The following is a 7,345-nucleotide window of genomic DNA, read 5'->3' as shown; positions in this document are numbered from 1 at the left end:
GTAGGTAAGTGCACCCGTGTTGTGCAATGCCCTTGGAGGACAGAAGAGACTCTCAGATCCCCTGGGACTAGAGTTACAGACAGTTGTTAGTTGCCATGTGGGTGCTGGGATTCAAACCTGGGTCTTCTGCAAGAAAGGTCAGTGTTCTTAACTGCTGGGCCATCTTTCCAGACCAAGATCCATTTTTTTTTTTTTTTTTTTAAAGAAGGAATCTATTGGTTCATGTGACAGAAAAGCCCATCGGTAGGTCTGGTGTTAGGCATGCTGGATCCCAGTGCCTGTGATGACCCTGAGCCGCTGTCCATCTGCCTGTACCCTGTGTACTGCCCCTCCTGCTTTTCAGTGTTAGCTTCCTGCCAGGAGTTCCACCGTGCACCGAGCCCAGGCACTCCAGGGTGATCCCAGGGGAGCGTGTATGTCACTTAGCTGTTCCTGTAGTCATGAGGTGGAGCCCAGCATTCTGCAGTGTCACCTGCCTTTACCCTTAAGTGAATGGAGCTGGAGAGTGAAGAGAACAGTGTCCTCAGCCTGCTGAGTAGGTCACACATCCACTTTGGGTATGAGGGGAGGGGTGCAGTGTGACTCCCCTCATCCCTCAGAAGAGGGTTGGGGCTCAGGGAGAGCAGCCGGCAGGTGTTGGTAGCTGGGGGACACTACGCACATAGGGCTGCACTCTGTGACACAATCCTGGTGTTCTCCGTGCGGCTGCATCCCAGCTCCATCCAGCTTCCCCTTTCTGTGATGGGCCATACTTCCCTCTTCCACACCAACCCTTCTCTGGCTGCTGCTAGTCACTAAACCCATGTCCGCACTGCCTCCCAGCTTAGCAGGTGTGGCAACCATCTGTCAAGAGCCTGCCTTCGGGTGGCCCCCTTTTGGATGCCAGGGAGCTGGTTGCAGGGGAATTTGACTGAAGACCAGTCTGGCTTGGGTTCAAGGAGTGATGGTGAGGCCAGGACAGAGCCCCTCCCACCCAGGCTCCCAGAAGCTCTCAGCTCTAGACTCTTAGCTGTTTGGTCCCTGACTAGCCTCCTGGGTGAGCTGGCTGAGGGCTTGTTTTCCTCTGGGTGACGATGCTGAGCAGCAGTTTGACTTTTCAAACTGCAGAGTGAATTTTCACACACTCTCAGGTCTTGACTGAAAGCTTCTTTGTTCTGTCCTCACAGAGAAGTCTGCCTAGGTTTCCGCAGGTATCAGAACCTCCTCCGTAGTGCAGTATCTTAGCAACAGGATGTGTCACTTAGCTGTTCCTGTAGGCAGGATGGGAACTTACTTCGTTTGGCTTATTTAATATGGATTTATGGCCTCATTCACATCCTGTTAATGTGATCTTCTCTACCCTGAGGTCCAGGTTTGAAGGCCTTGCCTCCCAAGGCCCAGTAGAGGAGACTTCACTATCCACCAGTGTTTAACTTACGAAGGAAGCTTCTCATACCACAATGTTCTCCCAGCTTACAGAGCTCCTTTGGAAATCTTAATGATATGTGGCTGTCATTTAAGTGAGGTACTCCGGCTTCCGTTATGGATAATACCATTTATTTTTCCTGTAAAGTTGCCTGGGAACATTTACTGGGAGGAGAGAGAGGGAGAGTGAGAAGGGGGAGGGGGCGACTGAGCCACTAGAGGGCGCTCAGTCTTCACTATTTTTTTTTTTTTTTTACAACTTGGAATTTCCTTGACCCATATTTTGCTTTTAAATGTTTTGCTGGCAACTTTGGATTGTGTGCTTAGTAGATCTTAAAACAGTCGAGAAGCAGGGGCCACTGCAGACACAGCGTGGGGTTCCCAGGGTGTGCAAGGTTAGATCCTGCCAGCTTCTGCACCTCCTCTGGATCGTCTTCCTCAGCAGGCAGTGCTGGCCGTGTGTGTCAGGAGCCTGGTCCTCTTACAGCAGTAGGGAGAGGCTGAGGCTGCCTTGGACATGGTAACAGAAGCTCCTATGCATTTGCTGAAGTGTGCTGGGCACAGGGATGTCGGGGAGGTGGGCTGAGCTGACCTGTCGGGGCCCTGGGCAGGTCATTGGGCCTAAGGGCTGTGGTCTGAGTTCACTCAGGCCCACGCCTGTCTTATCATCAGATTCTTCCCTTACTTCTTAGAACTGGCTGCTTTCCCAGTCTTGTGATCAAAGCCTCAGAAGGAGACTTTTCCCACAGATACTTAGGGATAAAGGCCTTTCAGATGGGTTTCCTTGGGAACCACTGGTTCCTGGAGCCCATTAGTCCTGATTAATCCTTTATTTCCATCCCTGATGATAGTAAACAACTTTGACCATCTTTCCTTAGATCCAGTGTCTGCCTCACTAGGGTACAGACCCTTTCCTCCTCTCCATGATGGGCCACACTGCCCCTCTGTGCCACCACGCTCCCCCTACCCGCTAAAGTCACTAGGCAGCCGTCTTCTGCTGCCTTCCTCGCTCGCTCTTCCTTCAGGGCCTTTGCTGTCCTGTCTTGTGGCTGACTACGGGTGACCACGGGTGGCCACAGTCTGGACTTCCGTTTAACAAATCAAGTGCTTGTCTCTGTCGCATCCCTCATCCCACACGCCTGCTGTTCTCTGTCCCTCAGGTGCGGCTGTCTCAGTAAGGCAGCTTGTGTTTGGGGTCGGAGGCTCCACCACTGCCTGCCGCCCAGGTCTCCCCTGCTGGGACCGTCAGTAGGAAGAGAAGATGGTGATCGTAGCCATGTTCCCAGAATGGGCACCCTCAACCTCTGCACCTCTGCAGGTTTTCTGTGGGGTCAAGGGGCTCCATGCTCTTAGGCCTGGGGTGATGATGAGGAACGCTGTCCTGTCCTGCGTAGCTATTTCCTTGTCTCTTTTTATGGCCCTTGCTTGGTGCCGAGCACATGACAGAACTGGACACATGAATTAGAGCTGGGAAGACAGTGGTGGGGAAGGACGGTGTCTGGACCTTTACCTTCACTGGGCAGTGGAGCTTGTACACTGGGGGATGTGACTCCTGGGGGCCCTTGGTCAAGTGATGGATGCCAAGTCCCACTCTTCTGAGTCCCCATGTGTTAATTGACCACCAGGGTGACACTGAAGTGAGAGCGTTGCTTGGGGGCACCGCTTTACACCCCAGCCTTAATCCCTGTCTGTCATTTGGTGGGGTGTTGTAACTGAGCAGCAAAGCCCAGCATGCACCCACTTTCTTCGGGAGGACTGTGAACTGGGGTGAAGATACGCATGAAGAGAGCCTCCTCGGCTCTGAGTGACATTGTCCACCAGGCATGATGGGGCCAAGCATGCTGAGGTCTGCCCAGGGCTGGAGGGAAGCAATTCAAGTGTGTCCTGGGGACAGCTGCCCCTGGGACTGCTCTAGAACACAGCTCGGGGAGCAGCCCCTCCCTGGAGTGTGGCAAAAGGCCTGTGCCACCTGATTTTTCTTTACTGTGTAAGCACTACGACCAAAACCATCTTGGGAGGAAGAGTTTTATTTCGTCTTAATCTCCTAATCTCCTAGATCACAGTTTCACTGAGGGAAGTCAGGGCAGGACCTTGGGCAGGAACCTGGGGGAGTTGATGCGATGACTGTGGAGGAGTGCTCTTTGCTGGCTTGCTCCCCTGGCTTGCTCCGCTTCCTTTATTATACAGCACAGGCCCACCTGCCTAGGGTTGGCACCGCCCACAGTGGGCCTTCAGTTGGGGTCCCCTCTTCCCAGATGACTCTTGTTTGTGTAAGGTTGACAAACTTAACCAGTACAGGGTCACGGTGGGCCTAGGACCACGCGGGGCCTAGGACCCCCCTCCACGGTGGGGTCAGAGCACAGGTGCGTGCGTGCCTGGCTTCCTGTAGCCTGTGCTTAGCCAAGTGGAGGGAATCTAGGCTTCTTGAGGCTACATGGACTGTTGGGAAACCCTGCTGCTAGGGTTGTAGTCCTCCATGTCTGGATAGCTCTAAGGGGCTTGGCGCTTTATGGAAGGACTCCCCTTCTCAGCAGGGGACCTCCTGCTCTCTGCCTGACTTACCTGGAGAGTGCCGCCAAGCATGGATGCCTGACCTTATTTGGAACATGACCTTTGGTATAGTTACCTGGAGTAAAAACTACCCCCAGGTTTTTTTCTATATGACAATTAGGCATTTCCCCACAGTTGCATGATAGGATCCCCTGCCACATGTAAATAAAGCGTACTCTGAGCACCTATCAGCTGAAGCTTTGGCTGCTGCCTCCACACTCTATTTTCCCTGACCCCCACTGAATAAACGGAGCTGTATCACTGAGTCTGGAGCTGTTTGTATCACTGAACCTGCCTCCCGAGAAGGGCTTTCTTCCGTCAGTGCTCACTGGCCGTCCTGACCCCATTCGTTGCTTCTGCTCCCTTTGTCCTCATGGACCGGTGGCCAACGACTCATGAGGACAGGGAGAGACCCCACAATGGACAGAGGACTGGAGTGGATGATGGAGACTTTGTTGACAGCTGTTCCCAGCATGTGGGGACAATGACTTTGCAGGCTGGAGGCAGGACCTATCACAGCCAGCCATTCCCTCTGGTGGTGCTTCGATTTAATCCTCCCTGTGCTCTGTGTGAGGCAGTGTGCAGGGAGCTGTGCTGGTCACAGGCTCCCCAGGCCCCTTTGACCTGAGAGAAAATATAGTTAGTCTCTGGGCCCCCAGGCTCCCTGCAGTGCCAAGCTGCTTCCTGAACCCAGAGTCCTATGCACAGCCAGTTGCAGCCCTGGCCCCTGGGGAGGGAGTCCAGCCTTTGAGGGTACACCCCGAGGAGAATCTGTGACATTCAAAAGCTGCCTCCCTGGCAGAGGAGCCTCATTTGCAGGTTTGTGCTGATAGATGACATCAGAACAGCCAGGATTGTCCAGCTGTGGCTGGGCCATGTTGGCAGACCTGATGGGGAGCCCCTTGCTGACAACGCCTTGTTACACCCTGTGGTGACGTGGGAAGACACACTGGAGGATTGGTTAGAGATGGGGCCAGCGAGCTTGCAACACGCCAGCCAGCCTGCCACACTGCTGCTCCACGCCCCCTCAGCATAGAATGGGGTCATGTTGTGCCGTGTACTTGGTCACCAGCTCTTTTCACCATAAACCCGGCTTGCTGCCTCCTCCCACAGGCACTTCCTGCTCTACACAGGATACCCCCTGTTATTTTTGGGGGCACCTGGCATGCCCTCAGACATTTTGCATGCATCCTTGCGCACACAAATGTGTTGTGCCGTGGTCTGTGTGCTGGCCCAGTTGTGTCCTGTTGCAGAAGTGTTTCCCTGCCAGACACACCCTTCCCAGGAGGACCCCAAGTAGGAACTTAGCCAGTGACACACTGTGCAGTGCTCAGAGCAACAGACAGGAAAGCGAGCCGCCCTGGCTCTTGACGTAGTCCTTCCCAGCCCAGTTTGTCTGGCGTATGGATTGGGCCCTCTCACCTGGGCCCACAGCAGATGTCTTGAAAACGACACCCAGACCCTTTTTTAGGGTGCTTTACTCTCTCGGAAGGTAAAATTGCATAGCACGTCACGATACAACGGAGTACCTGAAAAACACAGGACACAATAGCCAAGTCTGAGCCCTGGGGGAGAAGCCATAATGGGCTCCGATGGTGTCCCTCGCCCGCCCGAGGAGGCACACGGGCCTAAGTGCCAGCTTTCTCTTAGCTAAGGATAATGGAGCCATTTCCTGCAATTTTTCCTCGTTACTAAAATCAGCCTTCAGAATTTTCTGAGTCCCCATTTAGGGTGGAACAAAGTAGAGCTTTCCTGTTTCATCTTTTGGCTGTTTTAGGAGGAAAGGCTGCTGGGGAGGACACTCCAGGGGCCTGGGACAGGTGCCCTGTGGGGGCCAGCCAGGTGACAATGTCTGCATCTGCCCCTAGAGAGTGGAGGCCTTCCCGGGGAGTGAGCCGCTGGCTCATCTTCTGGCACCCCCGAAGAAAAGCACCTTGTTTCTCAGGCCACAGGCTTCTCTGGTGGGAGTTCCTGAGTCCCTGTTGATTGATATGTTAGAAAAGAGCAGGTGGGTGAGTGGACACTGCCCAGGAGGCAACTGGACCATGAACTATACCTGCTGTGCTGGGCAGTCAGGTCCCCTGAGGCAGAAGTCCCATTTGGCTGGCCCCCACTGCTGTCCCCGGCACCTCTTCCATTCTGTCCCCATCAACAAGGCCTCACAGGGCCTCCACAAGTCCCTCAGCTTGGGAAGAGCCTGTAGCATCTCCTAAAGGGCCTCTGGAAGCAGCCAGAAGAGGCTGGGCAGTGTGGAGGGTGTGGTGGGGTGGGTTTCCCCTCAGTAGAGGCTCTGCTGTTGTTTCTGTTCTGTTAGCACCTAGAGTAAAGCCAGGAGGCCGTTGGGCATTCTCCAACGGTGGTGTGGAGCTGGAGGTCCTGGATCGTCCTGCCCTGTGCTGTCTGCACAGGAGTTCAGAGACCTAGAGAAATATGAGAGAGTCATTCATGGCAGATGTGAGCCATATGGACACCTGGGCAGTAGAGGGCACCCGGGAGGGAGAGAGCTTCACGACTGCCTGGTGTCTCTTGTCTGACAAGGTCCTGGAGAGAGGGCTTCTGCTTTTCTGGAAATCCTGTTCTGGAAGTCCAGTAGGAGGCTTCACCTTGTCACTGTGAAGGGGACTTGAACGAGCTGGGCAGGGCATGGACCTTAGGGTTGGATACGAGAGCTGTAATCTTCGGGACATCAGACAGGCCCCACCGCGGTGAAGTGCAAGGATCACATAGCGTGCTGGCCACACTCTGGTCTCAGAAGGGAGCAGAGGTGTCCCTTCAGGTGTGCTGGGGTTGCACCCCAGCAGCCCCAGAGGTGAAGGATGATGGTGGCACCTGTAGAAGGACGGTAACAGGGAACATGGCTGGGGTGTGGACCCGACTCCCACCTTGCCCTGTCTTAGTTGCTGTGCTCCCCCAGGGTAGCAAACACAGCTCCCCCAGAGGAGGCTGTCACTCTGCAGAGGCCCCTTGGCCCATTGGGATGCAGAATTTGCCTCTCCAGGGTCAAAGCTGTTCTTTGCCCCTTGCTCAGGGGAGCTGCTGGAGGGTTGGCCTTGGCTTCCGAATGGTAGACTTCCCAGTCTTCAGTGGCACACTGGCTCTGCGAATGAATAGCACCTTGTGGGAGGGCTGTGCTCAGGAGGTGGTATTGGGACCCCAGCCTGGCCAGAGCCTTTCCTGTCAGAACAGTGTATTTTGCAACAAAACAGTAAGTAGGTCCAGCCCCAGCTGAGGTACCCTTAGGCCAGGCACACCCCAGAGCTGATACTCCCAAGGCAGTGGGGGTCTGAGTGACAGAAAGCCTGCAGTGCAGCAGTGCGAGTATCAGGGAGCGTCCAGGACCCAGTGTCTGGGAACCACCTTGCCATACCTGGCCCTCACTTAGCAAGGCTGC

At 54.6% G+C, this 7,345-nt stretch overlaps 1 protein-coding gene across 14 annotated transcripts in view; it reads left to right on the top strand.

Moving 5' to 3' along the window:
- Positions 1-7,345, top strand: part of Nphp4 (nephrocystin 4) — a 114,082-nt gene that overhangs the window by 68,460 nt on the left and 38,277 nt on the right. The window lies entirely within an intron of this gene.

This window comes from Nannospalax galili, unplaced genomic scaffold, assembly GCF_000622305.1.
Source record: "Nannospalax galili isolate Female #2095 unplaced genomic scaffold, S.galili_v1.0 scaffold1488, whole genome shotgun sequence".
Taxonomy (NCBI): Eukaryota; Metazoa; Chordata; class Mammalia; order Rodentia; family Spalacidae; genus Nannospalax; species Nannospalax galili.
The sequence above is the reverse complement of the archived record's forward strand: the minus strand, read 5'-3'. Positions and strand labels throughout refer to the sequence as shown.